Below are 11,638 nucleotides of genomic sequence, written 5' to 3' on the forward strand. Positions count from 1 at the left end.
AAACGTTGCTTGGTCTGATGAGTCTCGATTTCTGCTGCGACATTCGGATGGTAGGGTCAGAATTTGGCGTAAACAACATGAAAGCATGGATCCATCCTGCCTTGTATGGAGCATCTTTGGGATGTGCAGCCGACAAATCTGCGGCAACTGTGTGATGCCATCATGTCAATATGGACCAAAATCTCTGAGGAATGCTTCCAGCACCTTGTTGAATCTATGCCACGAAGAATTGAGGCAGTTCTGAAGGCAAAAGGGGGTCCAACCCGTTACTAGCATGGTGTACCTAATAAAGTGGCCGGTGAGTGTATATGCATAAATAAAGGTGACTCAGTGCACAGGGAAGGACCATAAAATAAAGTCACAGTAATTGAGTAAAGTGCATAGTGTTAAGTAAATATGGTAGACACAAGGTACATGAAGTAGCAATGTATGACCATATATAACTACCTTCAGCCATGATGAACGGGGTATATAACCAGCTTTTACGCACCTCGACGTGTGTTTCACCGCCTCTACAGTTTCGTCAGGAAACAGTTAAAAGGTGAAACCCACTTTTGTGAGTTAACTTTACAGCTGTCACACAGACAGTGACTTCTCCAAGAGCAGTTAATCATTCCAAATCAACCACTGCTTAACCACTTTTCCAACCCAAGTTCTTGCCCTGTTTAGATTTCAGTTGTTAAGATAAGGATTCAAGCTGCAGACATCAGGACCTCAGATGGAACAATTTTCACAATGCACTAATTTTGCAGTAAGATGCTCAGGTCATACAATCTCTTGTGTATCTTTGAAGTCCCAAAGACCATCATAGCATTGTCTAGAATCACCTTTGTGCTGCTGGTTTCAATGGATGATTACTAGATATGTGAACACTGCCTAAGATAGGACCTAGGCCACTATCCGCAGCTTACCACATCTGACAGCGGCACATTAAAGAATGGTTAGATTGATATCCAACATGCCTTGCTTTTTTACCTCATCTGCTACCAAAATAACGTGGACCCCTTTCACACTGTTAGATGATGACGTCCATCACAGTCTTTAGTAACTAGAGGTGCAGGGTCTCATTGTAGTTGCGATTCCAGTACCGAGGTCTCTTGGATAGACATTCATTAGATTCTAGGAGCAAGTAAATAAATGATTTGACATTTGGGCTGCAGACAATATCGAAACGAACATCTGCATACATAAAGCAAATGAACAGTAAATTAAAATGACATGTGCTACCTCATGCATTCACTCTGTATGTACTGTTCTTATCAACAGTTCAGGACAATTACCTCTCTCAGCTGGTAGAAGAACTTGCCAGGGGAGATAATCTGCTGGATCTGGTTCTGTCAAATAGACCAAATACAAAGATCTACAGGTCACCTATTTCACCTATTGTGTCCCCCCCATTTCCTTGTAGATTGTAAGCTTGCGAGCAGGGACCTCACTCCTAATGTCACTGTTTAATTTGTCTTAACTCGTACCGAATTTATTGTTTGTACATGTCCCCGCTTAATTGTAAAGTGCTGCGGAATATGTTGGCGCTATATAAATAAAAATTATTATTATTATTATTATTATTACAGGTCAGGCACCATTTGTGATGTCACCATAATAGTAAGTTTCAATGTATTTTCAATCAAACATTCAAAAGGGGAAATGTAAAAACCCTGTAACTTTGGAAAAGCGGATTTCAACAAATTAAGGGAAGAGCTTAATCCTGTAGACTGGGACCATCTCACGGTAACTGGGGACACGGACCATAAATGGGCATGCTTAAGGAAATATCCTGTAGAAAACTTATACCCTCTGGTAATAAAACCTTAAGGAATAAAAATAAATCATTATGCATAAATAAAGTACAAAGTACAAAGTGTAATAAGACAAAAACAAAGGGCATTCAAAATCCTGAAGGCTGAGAAAACAGAAATATCATTTCAGGAGTATAAAGATTAGTGATGAGCGAATATACTCGTTACTCGAGATTTTCCGAGCACGCTCGGGGGTCCTCCTAGTATTTTTTTAGTGCTCAGAGAATTAGTTTTTCTTGCCGCAGCTGAATGATTTACATCTGTTAGCCAGCATAAGTACATGTGGGGGTTGCCTGGTTGCTAGGGAATCCCCACATGTACTTATGCTGGATAACAGGTGTAAATCATTCTGCTGCGGCAAGAAAAACTAAATCTCCAAGCACTAAAAAATACTCGGAGGACCCCCGAGCATGCTCGAGAAATCTCGAGTAACGAGCATATTAGCTCATCACTAATAAAGATCTAAGTAAGATATACAGAAAAGAAATTAAACTAGCAAAGTTATCTACAGAGAAACATATCACCGGCGACATTAAAATTAATCCCCATTTTTTTAATAAATACATCAATGCCAAAAAGAAAAGAAAAACAACGGTATAGGCCACTTATAAGACGATAATAAGATAATTATAGGGGACAAAGAAAAGGCTGACATATTAAACAGGCACTTTTCATCCATGTTCACCAATGACTTGTTTATTCCAGGGATCATTCATCAAGGCAAAAATCAAAGTTCACCACCTGATATAACTAGTTTAAATAAAAAAGAAGTATGCCCGAGTCTGAGCAAATTAAACATAGACAAATCCCCTGTCCCAGATGGCATTCATCCACAGATACTGAGGGAATTGAGCTCAGTAATTGAAAGACCGATGTACCGTATCTTATATTCTTAGACTCTCTTGTAACTGTGGTGGTGCCACAGGATGTGGTACCGATATTTAAGGAAGGTAAGAAGGTGGATACAGGTAGGTACCATCTGTTAAGCCTGAAATCAATAGTGCGCAAAATTTTTGAGGGCATTATAAGAAATGACCTGCAGTAATATATTGAAGAGAACATAATAACGGACAACCAGCATGGATTCAAGAAAGATAAGTCGTGCCTAACCAACATGTTGGGCTTCTATGAGGAGGTAAGTGCCAATCTGGATGTTGGTAATGCGGCTGATGCAATTTATCTGGACTTTGCAAAGGCATTTGATACTGTTCCACATAACAGCCTTATACTGAAGCTCCAGAAGGACTGGGGGAAACTATATGCAGATGGGTAAGGAATTGGCTAAATTACATGAAACAAAGAGTCGTCATAAATGGTACGTTCTCTAAATGGAATATAGTCAGCAGAGAGGTACCACTGGGATCTCCGCTATGACTGATTCTTTTTAACCTCTTTATTAATGACCAAATAGATGGGATTGAGAGTAAAGTGTCAGTCTTTGCTGATGACACCAAACTGTGTAGGATATTAAAATCTGGCCTTGACTTTACAATATTGCAAAACAATGTGGATTTGATGACTGAAAGGGCAAACACATGGTAATTGAGGTTTAATGTAGATAAATGTAGAATAATGTGCCATGACTTTGTTGTCGAGTGTCCCAGGACCAGCAGCTCGTTCCCGGTCCCTAAGGCTAGGGGCACCCTAGCACACACTGTTTCCTGTATTACTTCTAATGGTGAAGACATGGAGGCCACGTACCTTTCCTCAGCTCCTGAATCCGTTCTCAGTCTGTGATTTTTCCCCACCCAGGGAAGAGGGGAGTAGTAGTACCGTAATATACCAACCAGACTTTTAAGGTAATACAAACAGGAATAACAGAAAATACCAAACATACAAATATACACGCGCAAGACAACAAAAGGAATGCACCAGGGAGTGGAGGATGGGGTTAAATCAAAGGAGAAAAAGGGAATAATCACACATTCAAAACCTAGGAAGTCACAGATAGTCCACTAAATGCCTTCTCCAACAACAACCACCAACAACCTTCAGTAGTGCAGCAGAAGCTACCTCTGACAATGAGTACTAACTAGGACTCAGATTATATAGGAGATGAGTGTGGATAACAGTGAAGAGCCTTAGGGTACTGTCACACAGTCACACTTTGGACGCTACGACGGCACAATCCGTGACGTCGCAGCATCGTATGAGTATCGCTCCAGCGTCGTAGACTGCGGTCACACGTTGCAATCACGGCGCTGGAGCGATGCCGAAGTCCCCGGGTAACCAGGGTAAACATCGGGTTACTAAGCGCAGGGCCGCGCTTAGTAACCCGATGTTTACCCTGGTTACCAGCGTAAACGTAAAAAAAACAAACAGTACATACTCACATTCCGGTGTCTGTCCCCCGGCGTTCTGCTTCTCTCCACTGTGTAAGCAGCAGAGCCGGAAAGCACAGCGGTGACGTCAGACGTCACCGCTGTGCTCGCTTTCCAGCTGGCAGGCGCTCACAGTGCAGAGTATGTGAGTATGTACTGTTTTGTTTTTTTTTACTTTTACGCTGGTAACCACGGTAAACATCGGGTTACTAAACGCGGCCCTGCGCTTAGTTACCCGATGTTTACCCTGGTTACAAGCGAACACATCGCTGGATCGCTGTCACACACAACGATCCAGCGATGTCAGCGGGTGATCAAGCGACGAAAGAAAGTTCCAAACGATCTGCTACGACGTACGATTCTCAGCGGGGTGTCTGATCGCTGCTGCGTGTCAGACACTGCGATATCGTAACGATATCGCTAGAACGTCACGAATCGTACCGTCGTAGCGATCAAAGTGTGACTGTGTGACAGTACCCTTAATGCAGGAAAGATACCAGGAGCTCTCAACAAAGCAGATTAACCCCTGCATTGGTAAAAGAAATTTACACAGCTTAATATGAAGTTGAAGTGCTTCTAATCAGTACAGTAAACTGCACTGATGAAACATTTTAACATTATTAATCTGCAGCTTCATAGCGTTATCCTACATGACCGAATCCCTTTAAGACATATGTTCCCACGACGAGTCTTTGACACTGCAAATTTTTGCTGCACAAAAAACACATGATCTTGATGTTTCAGCAGAGTGGATGCTTTATTTATTTTTTAAATGTGTAAACGGACGTACAGTGCATTTTTTAAATCTACAATTTCAATTTCTCTTGCCAGCACGCCAAGTTTTATGTGCGGATTTTCCCCATAAAATGGCATTAAAGGGAACCTGTCACCCCCCAGGTGTTTTTAACTAAAAGAGCCACCTTGTGCAGCAGTAATGCAGCATTCTGACAAGGTGGCTCTTTTAATTATAGGTGCTGTAACTGCAGAAATAATCCGTTTTGTAATTTGTCCTAAATATCTTTCTTCAGTCCTGGAGGCAGGCCTTTCCCTACCTGCTGCAGATGCCACACAGCCGTCACTCAAGAAAAACCCCTTCCCGACCTGTGATGCCAAATAGGCGTCATGAAAGTCGGTGCCAATCCGACCTGTGACGCCTATGTGGCGTCATGGAGGGATTGCGTCCCTGCAGATCGGGTGAAAGGGTTAACTCCAATTTCACCCGATCTGCAGGGACAGGGGGAGTGGTACTTCAGCCCAGGGGGGGTGGCTTCACCCCCTCGTGCCTACGATCGCTCTGATTGGCTGTTGAAAGTGAAACAGCCACTCAGAGCGATTTGTAATATTTCACCTATGAAAATGGTGAAATATTACAATCCAGCCATGGCCGATGCTGCAATATCATCGGCCATGGCTGGAAACCCTGATCTACCCCCCCCCACCGCCACCGATCGCCTCCCCAGTCCTCTGTCCTGTGCTCCGCTCCCCTCTGTCCGCTCCCCCGTCGTCCTGTCAGCTCCCCCCGTGCTCCGATCCCCCCCTCATACTTACCGAGCCTCCTGGTGTCCGTCCGTCTGCTCCATGGGTGCCGCCATCTTCCAAAATGGCGGGCGCATGCGCAGATTCGTTCTAGGTACATTTTGATCACTGTGATAAAACCTATCACAGTAATCAAAATAAAAAAAATAGTAAATGAACCCCCCCCTTTATCGCCCCCATAGGTAGGGACAATAATAAAAATAAAGAAAATATATTTACTTTTATTTTTACACTAGGGTTACAATTAATAATAATAATAATAATAATAATAATAATTTTTATTTATATAGCGCCAACATATTCCACAGCGCTTTACAACTTATAGAGGGGACTTGTACAGACAATAGACATTACAGCATAACAGAAATCACAGTTCAAAATAGATACCAGGAGGAATGAGGGCCCTGCTCGCAAGCTTACAAACTATGAGGAAAAGGGGAGACACGAGAGGGTTAGAATTAGGGTATGTGCACACGCTGCGGATTTTGCTGCGGAACCACAGCGTTTCCTTAGCTGCGGGTCCGCAGCGGTTTCCCATAAGTTTACAGTACAATGTAAACCTATGGGAAACGAAATCCGAAGTGCACATGCTGCGGAAAAAAACGCGCGGAAACGCAGCGGTTTATATTCCGCAGCATGTCAATTCTTTGTGCGGATTCCGCTGCAGGTTTACACCTGCTCCAATAGAAAACTGCAGGTGTAAACCCGCAGCGGAAACCACACTAGAAACCGCGATAAATCCGCAGCGGTTTTGCAAATTCCACAATGGAATCCGCAGCGTGGGCACATACCCTAAGGCTGCGGATTTGGCTGTGGATCCGCGGCGGATTGGCCGCTGCGGATTGGTAGCAGTTTTCCATCAGGTTTACAGTACCATGTAAACCTATGGAAAACCAAATCCGCTGTGCCCATGGTGCGGAAAATACAGCGCGGAAACGCTGCATTGTATTTTCCGTAGCATGTCAATTCTTTGTGCGGATTCCGCAGCATTTTACACCTGGTCCTCAACAGGAATCCGCAGGTGAAATCCGCACAAAAAAACACTGGGAATCCGCGGTAAATCCGCAGGTAAAACACAGTGCATTTTATCTGCGGATTTTTCAAAAATGGTGCGGAAAAATCTCACACGAATCCGCAACGTGGGCACATAGCCTTAGGGTTGGAATTAGAGTTAGGGTTGGAATTAGGGCTAGTGTTGGAAATAGGGTTAAGATTAGGCTTGTGGTTAGGGTTATGGTTAGGGGTGTGTTGGGGTTAGGGTTGTGATTAGGGTTATGGCTAGACTTGGGATTAGGGTTAGGGTTGGGATTAGGGGTGTGTCGGGGTTAGGGTTGTGGTTAGGGGTGTGTTGGGGTTAGGGTTGTGATTAGGGCTATGGCTAGACTTGGGATTAGGGTTAGGGGTGTGTTGGGGTTAGGGTTGTGATTAGGGTTATGGCTAGAGTTGGGATTAGGGTTAGGGGTGTGTTGGGGTTAGTGTTGGAGTTAGAATTGAGGGGTTTCCACTGTTTGACATCAGGGGTGTCCAAACGCAACATGGCACCACCATTGATTCCAGCCAATCTTTGCGTTCAAAAAGTCAAATGGTGCTCCCTCCCTTCCGAGGACTGACATGCCCAAACAGTGGATTACCCCCACATATGGGGTACCAGCATACTCAGGACAAACTAGGCAACAACTATTGGGGTCCAATTTCTCCTGTTAACCTTGCAAAAATAAAAAATTGCTTGCTAAAACATAATTTTTGAGGAAAGAAAATTTTTTTATTTTCATGGCTCTGCATTATAAACTTCTGTGAAGCACTTGGGGGTTCAAAGTGCTCACCACACATCTGGATAAGTTCCTTGAGGGGTCTAGTTTCCAGAATGGGGTCACTTGTGGGGGGTTTCTACTGTTTAGGCAGATCAGGGGCTCTGCAAACACAACGTGACGCCCGCAGACCATTCCATCAAAGTCTGCATTTCTAAACATCACTACTTCCCTTCCGAGCCCCGACGTGTGCCCAAGCAGTGGTTTACCCCCACATATGGGGTATCAGCGTACTCAGGACAAAAAGGGCAACAAATATTGGGGTCCATTTCTCCTGTTACCCTTGTGAAAATAAAAAATTACTTACTAAAACATAATTTTTTAGGAAAAAAAATGATTTTTTTATTTTCACGGCTCTGCATTGTAAACTTCTGTGAATCACTTGGGGGTTCAAAGTGCTCATGTCTAGATAAGTTCCTTGGGGGGTTAAGTTTACAAAATGGGATCACTTGTGGGGGGTTTCTACTGTTTAGGCACAACAGGGGCTCTGCAAACACAACGTGATGCCCACAGACCATTCCATCAAAGTCTGCATTTCAAAACGTCACTGCTTCCCTTTTGAGCCCCGATGTGTGCCCAAACAGTGGTTTACCCCCACATGTGGGGTACCAGCATACTCAGGACAAACTGGGAAGCAACTATTGGGGTCTAATTTCTCCTTTTACCCTTGTGAAAATAAAAAATTGCTTGCTGAAACAATTTTTGAGGAAAGAAAAATGATTTTTTATTTTCACGGCTCTGCGTTATAAACTTCTGTGAAGCACTTGGGGGTTTAAAGTGGTCACCGCACATCTAGATTAGTTCCATGGGTGGTCTAGTTTCCAAAATGGGGTCACATGTGGGGGAGCTCCCATGTTTAGGCACACAGGGGCTCTCCAAACGCGACATGGTGTCCGCTAACGATTGGAGCTAATTTTTCATTCAAAAAGTCAAATGGCGCTCCTTTCCTTCCGCGCCCTGCCGTGTGCCCAAACAGTGGTTTACCCCCACATGTGAGGTATCAGTGTACTCAGGAGAAATTGCCCAATAAATTTTAGGATCCATTTTATCCAGTTGCCCATGTGGAAATGAACAAATTGAGGCTAAAATAATTTTTTTGTGAAAAAAAAGTACTTTTTCATTATAACGGATCAATTTGTGAAGCACCTGGGGGTTCAAAGTGCTCACTATGCATCTAGATAAGTTCCTTGAGGGGTTTAGTTTCCAAAATGGGGTCACTTGTGGGGGAGCTCCAATCTTTAGGTACACAGGGGCTCTCCAAACGCGACATGGTGTCCGCTAACGATTGGAGCTAATTTTTCATTCAAAAGTCCAATGGCGCTCCTTCCCTTCCGAGCCTTGCCGTGTGCACAAACAGACATATGAGGTATCGGCGTACTCAGGACATATTGTACAATAACTTTTGGGTTCCAGTTTCTCCTTTTACCCTTGGGAAAATAAAAAAAATTGTTGCTAAAAGATCATTTTTGTGACTAAAAAGTTAAATGTTCATTTTTTCCTTCCATGTTGCTTCTGCTGCTGTGAAGCACCTGAAGGGTTAATAAACTTTTTGAATGTGGTTTTGAGCACCTTGAGGGGTGCAGTTTTTAGAATGGTGTCACTTTTGGGTATTTTCTGCCATATAGACCCTTAAAACTGACTTCAAATGTGAGGTGGTTCCTAAAAAAAAAATGGTTTTGTAAATTTCGTTGTAAAAATGAGAAATCGCTGGTCAAATTTTAACCCTTATAACTTCCTAGCAAAAAAAAAAATTTTGTTTCCAAAATTGTGCTGTCACGAAAAAACAATCTCAGAACCGCTAGGATCCGTTGAAGCGTTCCTGAGTTATTACCTCATAAAGGGACACTGGTCAGAATTTCAAAAAACGGCCAGGTCATTAAGGTCAAAATAGGCTGGGTCATGAAGGGGTTAACGACCAGAGGTATTTTTGGTTTTGCATTTTCATTTTTTGCTCCCCTTCTTCCTAGAGCCATAACTTTTTTAATTCTTTGGTCAAAATGGCCATGTGAGGGCATGTTTTTTGTGAAACGAGTTGTACTTTTTAACACCACCATTGGTTTTACCATGTTGTGTACTCGAAAACAGGAAAAAAAAATCCAAGTGCAGTGAAATTGTAAAAAAAGTGCAATCCCACACTTGTTTTTTGTTTTGCTTATTACTAGGTTCACTAAATGCTAAAACTGACCTGCCATTATGATTCTCCAGGTCATTACGAGTTCACAGACATCAAACATGTCTAGGTTATTTTTTATCTAAGTGGGGAAAAAATGTTAAACTTTGTTAAATTAAAAAATGCACCATTTTCTGATACCTGTAGCGTTTCCATTTTTCGTGATCTCGGGTTGGGTGAGGGCTTATTTTTTTGCATGCTGAGCTGATGTTTTTAATTATACCATTTTGGTGCAGATACGATGTTTTGATCGCCCGTTATTGCGACCAAAAAAAAACTTAATTCTGGAGTTTTGACTTTTTTTCTCGCTATACCATTTAACGATCAGGTTAATCCTTTTTTTTTTTTATTGATAGATCGGGCAATTCTGTATGCGGCAATACCAAATATGTGTATGTTTGATTTTTTATTAAATATTTTATTTTGAATGGGGCGAAAGGGGGGTGATTTGAACTATTTTTTTAAATATTTTTAAAAACTTTTTTTTTACTTTCGGCATACTTCAATAGTCTCCATGGGAGACTAGAAGCTGCCATAACTCGATTGGCTCTGCTACATGCAAGAGATGATCAGATCGCCTGCATGTTGCAGAATAGCAATCTGGCAGTGACAACCATAGAGGTCTCCAGGAGACCTCTGGTTGTCATGCCGACCCATCGGTGAACCACGATCACGTGACGTGGTCACCGATGGGCGGATGTCTGGCATGATTGGTGGAAGTGCATGTTAAAAGCCGCTGTCAACGTTTGACAGCGGCATTTAACAGGTTAATTGAAGCGGGTGTATCCTGATTCCACCCGCCGCTGTTCCGAGCACATGTCAGCTGTTCAAAACAGCTGACATCAAAGGGAGGGAATCTGACATCGGCCTAAATTTACGCCCATTGTCGGAAAGGGGTTAAAAAAAGCATTACAAAATTAAAACAAAAAAAACAGAAGTAACGTAATATCTAACTGCTGCAAAAAATCTGCGACATCACAAACTCACCAAATACTCATCGTGGGAACGTAGCCTTAGGAGTTCCATAAACCCAGTTAACAATCTTAATTCAAAAAGGCTAATTGTGTACTTGGTACAAACATTATCAAATCAAGTATTTGCAATGGCTGACCTACATAGAACGCAATTAAAAAAGTGATTGCGCAAGAAATATTGCATCTTATTAACTAAAAGCAGTTTACGTATCACATACCAGTCTACTGCTTCAATTGTGTCCAGGACTCTCTAAAATAGAAAAACTCTCCCAGGCTCCTGGCAGAACATTCAGGTCAATGCAAACATTTCTGGCAAACCCTTCTAGCAGGAGCTTCCTGCATATATACTTCTATTACACCCCACTCAATAAAGAATAATTAACGTAAATCCATGTAACAGACTTATTAGATATTGACTTTAGGAGCCATTTTCCAAATATTCTGGCTTATACTGTTTGTAATAGAGCCCACAGATACACATCCGATGCAGTTGCACCTACAGTGGGGATCATAAGTATTTGATACACTGCAGATTTTGCAAGTTTTCACACCTAAAAAGAATGGGGAGATCTGTAATTTTTATCGTAGGTATACTTCACCTGTGAGAGACAGAATCTAAAAAAAAAATCCAGAAAATCACAGTTTGGTTTTTACATGATTAATTTGCATTTTATTGCATGAAATAAGTATTTGATACAATAGAAAAACAGAACTTGTTTGTTTGCAATTACACAGGTCAGATGTCTCCTAAAGTTCTTGAACAAGTTTGCACACACTGCAGCAGGGATTTTAGCCCACTCAATACAGATCTTCTCCATATCTTTCATGTTTCGGGGCTGTCACTATCAAATATTGAGTTTCTGCTCTCTCCAAAGATTTCCATTGGGTTCCAGTAAGGAGACTGGCTAAGCCATTCCAGGACCTTGAAATGCTTCTTACAGAGCACCTCCTTAGTTGTCCTGGATGTGTGTTTCGGGTCATTGTCATACTGGAAGACCCATCCAAGATCCATCTTCAATGCTCTTAGGCT

Source organism: Ranitomeya variabilis, chromosome 1, assembly GCF_051348905.1.
Source record: "Ranitomeya variabilis isolate aRanVar5 chromosome 1, aRanVar5.hap1, whole genome shotgun sequence".
Classification (NCBI taxonomy): Eukaryota; Metazoa; Chordata; class Amphibia; order Anura; family Dendrobatidae; genus Ranitomeya; species Ranitomeya variabilis.